Source organism: Chenopodium album, chromosome 3 (assembly GCF_948465745.1).
Source record: "Chenopodium album chromosome 3, dcCheAlbu1.1, whole genome shotgun sequence".
In the NCBI taxonomy this organism is placed as follows: Eukaryota; Viridiplantae; Streptophyta; class Magnoliopsida; order Caryophyllales; family Amaranthaceae; genus Chenopodium; species Chenopodium album.
The window spans coordinates 48122393-48136726 of NC_137836.1; the positions used below are offsets into that span (position 1 = coordinate 48122393).

A 14334-nucleotide genomic window follows, 5' to 3' on the forward strand; every position below is an offset into this window, starting at 1 on the left:
AATTGTATATTCATATTTAATCAAAAATTAATTAGGAAAACGGAGGAAGTATTTATTTTATTCAATATGTGTTAAAAGTCTATAATACAATTTTTATTATAAAACCGTGCATCGCATGGGATTAACCTAGTTACTAGTGTAAAAGAAACAATAATAACCAGAATTTAAAGTCTTAAAGAGATACTATATTTTTTATCTAACTCCAATTCAATGAAATGCATGACTTAATAACATTTCTATACTATTGAACTCTAAATCGTTAAGCAATTTATGTCGAGAGATGCTAATATGTGAAGGAAATAATGTAACACCCCCAAATTACTCTCTAACATTTAACAATGATAATCCAACTTTTGGGAGTAACATGGGAGTATTACCGCCACGTGATTACGTAAGGCTTAACAGAGTTTTGTAGCGGAAAACAGTACTTATCTTTTATTAATAATAATAGTAATAATAATAGTTTGATACACTTTCAAAGTAGCTACACCACTGATACTATGTTTACTAAATTAAACCAGGTGATCACCGCCCATCATTCCCAATGCAGCATATAGTTCACGTTGTCCGATCGCCATCACCTATCTACTTATCAAAATGATAAGTAGGGCCAAGCCAAAAAAAAAAAAACAAATACGTATTAGCCAAAATGCTAAGTGCATACAAATGCTAGACATGTAAAATCAATTTAATTAATAAAACATGCTTTCGAAGAGATTTAACTTTAATAAATCATAATTTATCCAAACCATTCCTGAATAGAAATTTATGTATAGAAACTTGTCAAAAGAACCAATTTCCGAAACAAACCAACTTTCCAAAGATAATTTCGAATAGGATGGATCAGTCCATATTTTCATAAATCATTTTCCCATCTAAGTGTGCACACCCCCCAAGCTAGTAACTCCTTTACATAGTGCTATAAGGGGAAAGACTAGGTCATACAAAGTCCATAGTCTTCAACTTACTCCGCGTAGTGGGAGTTAAAAATCCAAAGATCCAAGGAATAAATCTTGATAAATAAACTTTTCAATATCCCATACTCGGGACAAATTAAAACAATAAAACTTCCTTCTTGAATATCAATACAAGTTTATAATCAACCATATAAAATATTTAATATTTGAGATTAAACGATTAAAACATGTTTCACCGAAATATATTTCACAATTATTTAAACATGGTTCGAAATCACTTAACATGTAAAACATGTTGCATATAAAAGGCACTTTTTAAAAGATCTAGCCACGTGTACGTACCTTGATCCTTGCACACAAGTACGGAACTCCTAATTTTGAACCCGAAATTCCTCCTATAACAAACCAATAGTTCTAATCAAATATTTTTCTACCCATAGACACAAGGACTAAAATACCGACTTTACTAGTTGTGCATGAACAATTTATTATCATAACCCTTTTATAAAATTAACACTTGTATTTATGAAATTATCTTTAATAATCCGTCGTAATAATATTTATAATTTAAAAGGTAGAAATAGTAGTATCATATGTAGTAGTATACAACATATATGTGTAGATAGTTGTTGCTAGCTAATAATAATAATAATAATAATAATAATAATAATAATAATAATAATAATAATAATAATAATAAGGAGTAGTAGTAGTAGTAGTAGTAGTACGTGAAGGTGAGAGTAAGTAGTAGTAGTGTAATAGTAGTAGTAATCTAGTAGTATACATATATATAGTAGTATATAGGAGGGACTTACGGTAGAAACAAGAGGGAAATGAGGTGGCGGCAAGGTGGAGGCAAGGTGGTGTCGTGGTGGCTCCGACCAAAAGGAAATGAAAGAAAGAAGGATATGAGGAGGAAATAAAGGAGGAGAAGGAATACGGAGTAAGAATGCCTTACTTCCATGGCTATTTATAGCCTCCACAAACTTCCATCATCAATGTTGCCGTAAATGAGATGGATGATGGTTGGGTGGTTTACTTGGACTTTGACTTTGACTGTTGACTTTGACCATTGACCATTTAATGTTGACTTTGACCATTGACCATTGACTTGGACTTTGACTATGGAGTAAGAAGTAAATGAGTGGTAGTTGGGTAAATTTGACCCGGAAATAAGTGTTTGACTCGGGATTTCGCGCATGATACTAAAGGTTAAAAATTCGATTTTTGGTTATGAGTCGTATAATTAAAACCTTTTACAAAACATAATTATAATTTTATCTTCATAAAATCATATAAATATTTTTGTGTAATATAATATTTCGGAAAAATCCATAGTTAATAATAATTAAGTAGCTTTAAAAATACGGGGTAATACAGTTTACCCCCCTTAAAAGAAGTTTCGACCTCGAAACTTGAGTAAAAGTTGGTTAAATAATCCAAGTTATTAATTATTGACTCATGCACAACCTATAACGACTCAAATTGCGACTCATGCAGAGTCTAAAATAGGTCAAAATGACTAAAAAACTAACCAAAAAGGGCAAAAGCGCGAAACTCTATCGCATTCTACCCCCCTTAAAAAGGAGTTACGCCCCCGTAACTCGACTACTGACCTCAGAAAACAACTCTGGATATCTTTTCCTCATATATGCTTCGGCTTCCCAAGTAGCTTCCTCGGTTTTATGGTTTGACCATAAAACCTTAATTATCTTAACATCCTTGTTTCTAGTGCTTCTCACTTTACTATCCAAAATCTTCACGGGTCTTTCCTCATAAGTCAAGTTTTCATCCATTTCGATGGTCTCAGGCTGTAAGACATGGGAAGCATCTGGTATGTACTTCCGAATTTGGCTCACATGGAACACATTGTGAACTCTTTCTAGCTCGTTAGGCAAATCCAACTTGTATGCTACTTTTCCCACCCTTTGGATGATCTCGTATGGTCCAATGTACTTCGGGCTTAATTTCCCTCTTTTCCCGAACCTCATCACTCCCTTCATCGGAGATATTTTCAATAAGACTTTCTCACCTACTTCATATTCCTCATCCCCCCTCTTCAAATCTGCATAGCTCTTTTGACGATCTTGTGCGGCTTTTATTTTCTCCTGAATCATCTTTACTTGTTTCACTGTCTCTTCGATCATCTCTGGCCCGAGCATAGCTGTCTCACTTATGTCGTTCCAACATATCGGGCTTCTACACTTTCGCCCATACAAAGCCTCAAATGGCGCCATCCCAATGCTTGCATGATAACTGTTGTTGTAGGAAAACTCTATTAAGTCCAAATGATCTTCCCACGAACCCTGATACTCCATAACACATGATCTCAACATATCTTCTAATGTCTGTATTGTTCTCCCTGTTTGACCATCAGTTGTGGGGTGGAATGCAGTGCTCATCAACAACTTAGTTCCCATAACCTTATGTAAACTCTGCCAGAAGTTGGATAAGAACCTTGAGTCTCTATCCGAGATGATGTCCTTCGGCACACCATGGTATTTCACCACAAATTTCACATACGCTCTTCCCAATTAATCCGTCGACCATGTACTCCTTATGGGTATGAACGTTGCACAATTCGTTAGTCGATCCACTATGACCCAAATCGTATCATTTCCTGCTCGAGTTTTTGGCAAAGCTCCTACAAAATCCATAGAGATCGAATCGCACTTCCAACTAGGCACCTCCAAGGATTGAACTGTTCCTTGGGGTCTCTTATACTCAAGTTTGACCTTTTGACAAGTCAAACATCTAGCCACAAATTATGCCACTTCCCTTTTCATATTCGGCCACCAGAATGTCTTTTTGATGCCTGTATACAACTTATCCCCTCCGGGATGCATTGAATAAGGAGAACTATGAGCTTCCTCCATCAACTTTTGCTTAAGATCACTTCGATTATGAGGAACACACCATCTCCTTTTAAACCTTATGCTTCCATCATCGGCTATTGCAAAGTCCAATATTTGCCCTTCCTCGATCTTTTCTTTAATCTTGTTCAACTTCTCGTCCCCAGGCTGACTTTCTTGAATCTCATCATAAATTCACGGTTTGCTCAACAAGGCACCCAAAATTTTCTTTACCTCTTCTTGTTCCAATACCTCCAAATTCATCTTTTGGAACTCCGCACACAATTGATCTGGAAGAATCATCGCGTTAACTGCATGACTTGACTTCCTACTTAATGCATCAGCTACAACATTCGCCTTTCCTTCGTGATACTGAATCTCCAAATCGTAATCCTTAATCAACTCCAACCATCGTCGTTGTCTCATGTTCAACTCCTTTTGAGTGAATATGTACTTCAGACTCTTGTGATCGGTGAAAATCCTACATGTCACTCCGTACAAGTAGTGTCTCCAAATCTTCAATGCAAATACAATTGCGGCTAATTCCAAGTCATGGGTCGGGTAATTCACCTCATAAGGCTTCAACTGTCTCGAGGCATAAGCAATCACCTTTCGATTTTGCATCAACACACAACCTAACCCGAACTTTGACGCATCACTATACACCTCATATTGCTCACTTCCATCAGGCAGGGCTAACACGGGTGCCGTAGTCAACTTCTCTTTTAATGTCTGAAAAGCCTTCTCACACTCCGGAGTCCACTCATACTTGCATCCTTTCCTCATTAAGCTCGTCATAGGCCTTGCAATTCTTGAGAAATCCTTAACAAATCTTCTATAGTAACCTGCTAACCCAAGAAAACTTCGAACATATGACACACTCCTCGGGGTCGGCCATTCACTTACAGCCTTTACCTTTGCTGGGTCCACCGATACTCCTTCCTTAGAAATCACATGACCTAGGAACGCTACCTCTTCCAACCAAAACTCGCACTTTGAGAGTTTAGCATATAATTGATGCTCACTTAAGGTTGCCAATACCGCCCTCAAATGGTCCTCATGCTCATCTCAATCCTTCGAGTACACCAAAATATCATCGATAAACACCACTACAAACTTGTCCAAGTATGGCCTAAAAATTCGGTGCATTAAATCCATGAAATAGCAGGTGCATTAGTTAACCCATAAGGCATTATAGTGAATTCATAGTGACCATAACGAGTCCTAAAAGCACTCTTTGCAATGTCCGACTCTACTATCCTCAACTCATGATGCCTTGACCTTAAATCGATTTTCGAAAATATCCCCGCCCCTTTCAACTGGTCGAACAAATCATCAATCCTAGGTAGAGGGTACTTATTTTTCACTGTCACAATATTCAACTCTCGGTAATCTATACATAGCCTCAAGCTTCCATCCTTCTTCTTTACGAACAACACCGGTGCACCCCATAGTGATGAACTCGGTCGAATGTATCCTTTCTCCAGCAAGTTGTCTAACTGGGTCTTTAACTCTTTCATCTTAGCCGGGGCCATCCTATATGGAGCCTTTGAAATAGGTCCTGTCCCGGGCACTAAGTCTATATAGTAAACTCAACATCCCTCACATGTGGCATCCCTGGAATTTCTTCGGGAAAAACGTCAAGAAATTCATTTACTACTGGAATATTTTTCCCATCATCTCTACCTCCTTCTTCTATCCTTTGGACGCTACACAAATATAGTGGATGTCCCTTTTCTACACAATTCTTTAGTTGCAAAGCAGATATGATTTTTAACCCTGATTTCCTCCCCTCCCTTAAATAAGTTACTCTAACCTTGCCCGGGCCATACAATGTGACCTTTTGGGCCTCGCAATCAATTTGGGCCTTGTACCTGCCCAACTAGTCCATCCCCAAAATAATATCGAGATCTTGTAAGTCAAGCTCAATTAAATCTGACAGGAACTCTACATTTGAAATAACAAGAGGTACACTCTGATGCATTTTAGTGCAACTCGCCACTTCCCCTTATGGGATAGCAATATCTAAGGAAACAGGCATCGGACTCTCTAACTTGAGTCTATCTACTAAAGTTCTAGAAATAAAAGAGTGAGACGCCTCTTAATCAAACAAGACTTTAGTAGACATAGAACACATAAAGAAATTGCCAATTACCACATCAGAAGCAGTTGCAGCCTCACGGCTGTTCATCACGAACACACGACCCTTGGGAGTGGCTCCACTGTTGTTGTTGGGTCCAGGCTTAGGATTGAATCCGTTGGGCTGAATTGGCTTGGGTTGGTTCTTCTCATCTTGGGGTTTACCTGATTGCTCATCTGAAACCTTCTTGTAGCACTCATACTCACTGTGGCCTAGCTTTTGGCAGTAGCGGCAGGTTACTAGGTTTCCCTCACAATCCTTTCCAGGGTGGTTTTTCGCACATCTCTTGCAAAAATAGGTTCTCTTGGGTTTTGTCTCCATTCCCTCGGTTCCTATTCCCTCTTTAAAAGTTACCCCTGTTGTCCCTTTTTCCATTAAAATTCCCACTCGGGTTCCCCTCAACCTTGGGTTTCTTCTCACCCCCATTGAAATCTCCACTAGGTTTCCTCTTTTTTCCAGAATAGTTTCCCTCTAGCTCTCTCCCTTTGATCCCATAAAGGTGCGCTGCCCTCCCGAAAACCTCATCTAAGGTCTCAAAAGTCACTCATCCCAATTTCCCTTGAAGGGTTAAAGTCAAACCTTGTTCAAACCTCTGGGCCTTAAGCGCCTCAGTTGGCACTACCTCTGGTGCAAATCTCATTAACTCAATGAACTTGCTATAATACTCATTAATTGTCATGTTCCCTATTCTAAGGTTTGTAAACTTCATACACTTTTGTTTCCTCAAATAAGCAGGGTAAAACTTCTCTCTCAAAGCTTCCTTTAATTGAGCCCACCCAAAGTTAGGATTACTTAACAAGTCATCTCTCCTTTGACTCCACCAAAAATCAGCTTCCTCTCTAAGGTAATAAACAACATTATTGACTTTTAATTCCTCAGGGAAATTAATAGCATCAAAAAGTTTATCAAATTCCCTCACCCAATTTTCTAAGCTCGCTGGGTCTACTTTGCCAAGGTAAGTGGGTGGTTTGGCCGCAGCTATTCTTTTAAAAACTTCCCCAAAAGCATTAAGGTCATTATGGGCTTTTCCCTAGGTTGAGACAATACCAGCTATGTTTTCGGTTATTTTGGTTAGCCTTTTGATGACAGAGTTGACCTTGGAACTACTCCCTTTCTTAATTCTTTGCCTTAGAGACATGATCCTGAATAATGTGGTAATTAGACACATAAATTTACAAACAAATTACTCATCCATCCAACAAAGACTAAGAGATGTGATAACTTGACTGTTCACAAAATATCTTAAGTACGAGACGTTTCATCAAATTAACTAGAAAGTCTAAATTGTCACTTTAGAAGCAACTCTATGTAACATCTCAAAATCATCACAAGATTTATCATAATTTGCATACAATTATAACAAACATTTCTCCATATAATTCGTCACATAAAACTGCAATTCACCTTCCAATCCATTTCCAATTTATGAATAATTATCGAATAATACTTCATGAACCTTCACTAATATACCGTGGGATATAAAAATTCCCAAAATACTATCAATCTTAATGCAATTCAAATTTTAATTCGAAACTTTATATTCTAAAACATAGTTTGGACGTTTGCTTAGTCCATATGCACATAATTCACGTAAAGTTCGAAATCATTTTTGAATACGTTTCAAACTCTTTAATTTCGGAAATATTATATTTATATATATAGTTATAAGTTGAATACTTGATTCATAATGTGGATTAATTGGACCAATGAGATCCCAGGTAGGAGAGGTTAGGGATGACGTTGCCTTGAGCCCAAGTCCTGCCTAGCCAGAGCTCATTGCCAATCCAATAATCCCAACTATTAATCTTTCTTCATATTAAAATGAAAAGTAATTTTTTTTACTTAAATATATGCTTAATATATACTTTCAGAAAACAAATGCGAAACTCTATCCTATATGCCCCTCTTAGGTCTACTCATCAGTTTTATATTCCATTTTTTTTTTATCTTTTTAAGACCCGAAAACTGATACAACTTTGTAACACCCCAAATTACTCTCTAATATTTAACAATTCTAATCCAACTTTAGGGAGTAACATGGGAGTATTACCGCCATGTGATTACGTAAGGCTTAACAGAGTTTTGCAGCGAAAAACAGTACTTATCTTTTATTAATAATAATAGTAATAATAATAGTTTGATAATTCCAAAACAAACCAACTTTCCAAAGATAATTCCGAATAGGATGGATCAGTCCATATTTCATAAATCATTTTCCCATCTAAGTGTGCACACCCCCCAAGCTAGTAACTCCTTTACATAGTGCTATCAAGGGGAAAGACTAGGTCATACAAAGTCCATAGTCTTCAACTTACTCCGCGAAGTGGGAGTTAAAAATCCAAAGATCCAAGGAATAAATCTTGATAAATAAACTTTCCAATATCCCATACTCGGGACAAATTAAAACAACAAAACTTCCTTCTTGAATATCAATACAAGTTTATAATCAACCATATAAAATATTTAATATTTGAGATTAAACGATTAAAACATGCTTCACCGAAATATATTTCACAATTATTTAAACATGGTTCGAAATCACTTAACATGTAAAACACGTTGCATATAAAAACCACTTTTTAAAAGATCTAGCCACGTGTACGTACCTTGATCCTTGCACACAAGTACGGAACTCCTAATTTTGAACCTGAAATTCCTCCTATAACAAACCAATAGTTCTAATCAAATATTTTTCTACCCATAGACACAAGGACTAAAATACCGATTTTTCTAGTTGTGCATGAACAATTTATTATCATAACCCTTATATAAAATTAACACTTGTATTTATGAAATTATCTTTAATAATCCGTAGTAATAATATTTATAATTTAAAAGGTAGAAATAGTAGTATCATATGTAGTAGTATACAACATATATGTGTAGATAGTTGTTGCTAGCTAATAATAATAATAATAATAATAATAATAATAATAATAATAAGGAGTAGTAGTAGTAGTAGTAGTAGTAGTACTACGTGAAGGTGAGAGTAAGTAGTAGTAGTGTAATAGTAGTAGTAATCTAGTAGTATACATATATATAGTAGTATATAGGAGGGACTTACGGTAGAAACAAGAGGGAAAGGAGGTGGCGGCAAGGTGGAGGCAAGGTGGTGTCGTGGTGGCTCCGACCAAAAGGAAATGAAAGAAAGAAGGATATGAGGAGGAAATAAAGGAGGAGAAGGAATACGGAGTAAGAATGCCTTACTTCCATGGCTATTTATAGCCTCCACAAACTTCCATCATCAATGTTGCCGTAAATGAGATGGATGATGGTTGGGTGGTTTACTTGGACTTTGACTTTGACTGTTGACTTTGACCATTGACCATTTACTGTTGACTTTGACCATTGACCATTGACTTGGACTTTGACTATGGAGTAAGAAGTAAATGAGTGGTAGTTGGGTAAATTTGACCCGGAAATAAGTGTTTGACTCGGGATTTCGCGCATGATACTAAAGGTTAAAAATTCAATTTTTGGTTATGAGTCGTATAATTAAAACCTTTTACAAAACATAATTATAATTTTATCTTCATAAAATCATATAAATATTTTTGTGTAATATAATATTTCGGAAAAATCCATAGTTAATAATAATTAAGTAGCTTTAAAAATACGGGGTAATACAGTTTACCCCCCTTAAAAGAAGTTTCGACCTCGAAACTTGAGTAAAAGTTGGTTAAATAATCCAAGTTATTAATTATTGACTCATGCACAACCTATAACGACTCAAATTGCGACTCATGCATAGTCTAAAATAGGTCAAAATGACTCAAAAAACTAACCAAAAAGGGCAAAAGCGCGAAACTCTATCGCATTCTACCCCCCTTAAAAAGGAGTTACGCCCCCGTAACTCGACTACTGAACTCAGAAAACAACTCTGGAGAGCATTTCAGAACACAAAGCTTGTTTCCCTTGAAAAGGAAACCCTCTTGCACCATGAAAGAGCCATCGACCCTTTCCTCACAGTGATGAGGGGAAAACTAGGTCGTTATCTAATCTTCCCTCGGTCAAAATAAATTTTTATACACTTAACAAACCTAAATACGAGTATAGAGGCAAGTCAAGGGTCGAACGCAAAGGAACGGTAATGTTCAAGCACTTTCAATTATACGCCTAAGCTAGGTTGAGACGAAGGTAAGAGAGAATACTAACAACTAACAAAACAAGTAACCAAGGAAATAAAACACTAGGAACGGGGATCAACAAGTAATCATGTCAATTGCAACAACTTGGGAAGAGCATGCCAATCAAAGGTTGTGAGACTAATGATAAAAGCAATCAATTGGAATCAAAGAGCTATCTCCTAATTGTTAATCTAGGGTTCACTACGAATAACAAACCAAGAGAATCACAATCAAAACCAATTGATAATTGCAATTCTTAAATGAATTGTTCATGTCATTAGCAATTACAACGCAATCTAGCATAATTCTCAAGGCCTAACCGAATTACACACATGAAAACCTTCATTAATCACTTTAATCTCAACAATAAATCAACACAATTCCCAAATTAATCACAATCAATTAATCATACAAGTTTCACCCAATTCCTAGCCAACAACTACTCAAATATCATCATCTATCAACTAACAACTATGGAAATCAAGAATTAACAATATATCAAGAACAACTACACTAATCAAGCATCAAATATCAAAATAAATCCAAACAAACATGAAATTAAACAAAGAAATAAGGTGAGATAGAGTTTAGAATGCTCATTGATAATAGAGAAGATCTTGAACACAATTGTCACCCTTATATCTTCAATCTCTCAATCACCACTGAAATCCTTCACTTTCTCTCTCTAAAACTACTCCTAATCTAAGATAGTCCTCCTTAGAGGAGAGAGAAACTATCCTAAACTAAAGTATTTTATGAATGAAGAATAAAGAAGGCCGTACACTATATATACAAAAGGAAGAAATAAATGAAATCGCAAGTAAAACCCAGAAAGCCGCGCCCGCGGAGAAATCGGCCGAGCCTGAGGGGCTAGGCCCGCGCCCGCGGGGTGCCCGCAGCCAGCCCTCTCCAAGTCCCTGGTCGAAAATGGGCAGAAATAGGTTGCAGCAGCCCCGCGCCCGCGAGTATTGTAGCCCGCGCCCGCGGCAGATTTGCAGGGTCAACTTCGGAAGGCTGTAACTAATAATCTAGGAATCAAATGAAGGCGTGCGATCTATCATTAGAAAGATCTTCAAGTCTAGTTTCCAACTCAACTTGAATCACCTCAATCCAATCTGTAGAACTCGAGATATGTATGAAACAATGCATAAAGGTCCTTTTGATACTTTGTAAACCTTCTTTTTCCTTTGTTTCTAACTCAAATTCAATTCTGAAAAGTGCATATCGATCCTAGTGAATGTTATTTTCAATTCCCATGCATATAGCCCGTGACGTACCTACAAAACAAGACAAAGAAACAAAGAAGCGAGAGAAATAGCCGAGAAATGAATAAAATGATAAGAAAACCATTAAAATCACGCATTTCTCTAAACTAACACAAAAACACGCAAATCGAGCATTATTCTATAAAAACACGACATAAATGACTAAAAAACGAGCATAGAAATATAAATAAAACATAGCCTAAAGGTGCCATAAATGGCACGGATCAAATTCCCCCAAGCTAAACTTTTGCTCGTCCTCGAGCAAAACAAAATCCAACCCAAGGGAAAAATGAAGACATTATTCAAGCAAAGTAAGAAACAAGAAAACTAGAGAAGATGAGAATATACAATAACTCACTTTCGTAGGAATCACGGTCAATTTTAGAAACTAAAGACAAGCCATTTAAACACCTAGATCGCCCTAGAGGACGAGTGATGCTCTCGTAAAGGTTTCCTAAGAGATTAACCTATAACTCTCGTAATAATACAAACAAGGCAAAGGATGAGAAGGAAATCAAAAGAAAAGAAAAACAAACACATGTTCATGAAAGGACTTTTCCAAATGTACAAGCACAAATGAATGCAAATCTTTCTAAAAAAGTAAGGGAGTGCACGTTTCAAGATACCCGAGGTTGATTGAAACATAAATATTCTAAGCATAGGAATTAGTTTTCGCAATCCACTTTCATCCCAAACGGTCTTACCGTGTTCTCCCTACTAGTCTCATATCTTCCCCTAGTGAGCATCTCAAAAGTTCCACGAAGGAACCGGAAAAAGAGAAAATTTTGGGCTACTCGACGTCTTGACAATGCCCTTTCCTTAAGCTTTAACTCATAATGCCCTCCCTCGGTACATGACTCAACCTCTAGGTTGAAAGGTCTTTCCCAATGGTTGTAACTTAAGGGCAAAAAACGTGAGGGTAGACTTAAAATTTAGAATTTGGCGGTATTCTTTATTAGTGAAGCAAAGGGTGATCAATACTCAACACCATAATCAAGAAGTCACCAAACAAAAACAAACTAACACCCCCAAGCTTATTTAAAGCTATAACCACAATCATATATACAAAAAGCGTAAACGCTTCTCCCCCAAGCTTAAAGGAAGCATTATCCTCAATGCTTGAAAAGGGGAAAAGAAATCACATCAAAATATTTTTGATTTTTCTTTTTTTTCATTTCTTTTGTTGTTTTTTTTTTTGTTGTTTTTTTTGTTGTTGTTGTTGTTGTTGTTTTTTTTTTTTTTTTTTTTTTTTTTTTTTTTTTTTTTAATTTCTTTCAAAGCAATTGTCCAAGCCTATTTAACTAAGGACGAATTTTACAAATTTGAATGTAATATGTCCTTGCCTTTTTTTTTTGTGTTTAAAGTTTGGAAGACTTTTTCATTTATTCACTTGCCATTATTCACACAAATATCACAACATAAACTTGCTTTCAAGAGAACCAAATAACCAAACTCCTCCACCACAAACTCCAACAATAATGATCAATTGCTTCACAAAAACCAAGAATGGAAACGAAAATGAAACAAAAGGCTCAAGATCTAAAGATGTGGCTTGAAAAGAAGGGAAAAGGCTCAAATGGTTAGCAAGAAGGCAAATGGAAACCCAATGAACTAAAAAGAAAGAAAAATCCTAGAAAGAAAAATTACTACCCCGAAAATATGCCTTTGTCTTCCCTATATGGCTCGGTCTCGAGTTTGAGAATTATGAGTCAAGATTCTAGATTAGGTTCGCAATAGTCAAGGATCCATGCCGCTCATGCAAATATATGTTGAAGGCTTGAAAAATAATGAACCTCACATGGATGTAGCAAAAACTCACTATGAGTGTCAATTTGATTATAGGAAGCAACTACCAACATGCCACAAACATGTAGAATCCGGTTTCATGGTCCCACTAGTTCTAACCAACTACCTTAGCATGCTTTATCCTAGAATCAACCAAGCGTACTCTCAAACCGTGCACACCGTTACCATTTAAGAAGAAAAGAATTCAATTATACAAGTCCAAAAGTATTATGTCCAAAGCAAGAACAATACAAAACACATTGAAAATTTTCCTTGATAGAAACAAAAATCTTTTTGGGATTTTTCAAAATAAAGAAACATGGAAAAGCATATACAAAGGTGCATAGCATATATGAATCCAAATCCCACCAAACATGATAGAAAACCCTCCCCCAAGCTTGAATGAGACATTACACTCAAACATAAATCAAATAATCCATGGAAGAAGAAAACAAGGAGATCCATCCAGTCAAACCAACATATGTCCAACAAGGCATCAACCATTTGAGAGAGAGCACGGAAAGATATTACTGGATTTAGGTGGGTGTAAATACCCGCAAATGACCCAATTCAACCTTTCAAAGCCAATTTCCCCAAGAATTGAAACTTGCTTTCTATATGCTAGCAAAATAGGAGTTGATTTTCCTTGATTCTTGATTCAAGCCAATGCACCAAAGTATGTCAAGTCATGTACCTAGCAAAAGGCACACAAAAATTTCCATGAAAGAAAATCTATTCTAAGAAGAAAAGAAAATGAAAGCAATAAAACACGGGTTACTTACCGAGAAAGGCTTGCTTAAGGTCCAAGCTTGACCACTCTAGAAAATAATAATTCAACGCACGCAAGAGCTTGTCAAATGTACTACTACACATTTCATAGGAGAGAAGGTAGGAAAATGACGGGAAGAGTACGTGCAACAAGGATAGTGCACGCAAATGAGGAGAGAGATGCCAAGAAAAGGAAGAGGAAGAATCAAAAGAAAATTCAACAAAATATAAAGAAAAAGAAAAAGAAGAAGAAGAAGAAAAAGAAGGCAAACTCCCCTCAAAATATTTTTGGGTGGCAACATCACCCTTTTCCTCAATTGGGGACAAATGAGCTACATACAAATCATCATAGACAAGAGGGTCCCCAATAGGCTCATCGACAAAAGAAGGGAGGGATATAGGAGTGTAAGGGATGTGGTTGAAATTGCTTGAAAAAGGGATATGAGAGGAGGTAATAGGGGCTATGATCTCACTAATGAT

At 36.5% G+C, this 14334-nt stretch overlaps 1 long non-coding RNA gene across 2 annotated transcripts; it reads right to left on the bottom strand.

Annotated features, from left to right (window-relative positions):
• Window positions 1-420: 420 nt before the first annotated feature.
• LOC145613838 (uncharacterized) lies at window positions 421-9022 on the bottom strand. Of its 2 annotated transcripts, none has more exons than XR_014107019.1 (3): window positions 8974-9022; window positions 1260-1312; window positions 421-585 (listed from the first exon to the last, which is right to left on the bottom strand). It is a non-coding gene; the product is annotated as an uncharacterized LOC145613838 (long non-coding RNA). The 2 variants fall into 2 exon arrangements; XR_014107018.1 differs by lacking the exon at window positions 8974-9022 and adding an exon at window positions 1733-1855.
• Between the last annotated feature and the right edge of the window lie 5312 nt (window positions 9023-14334).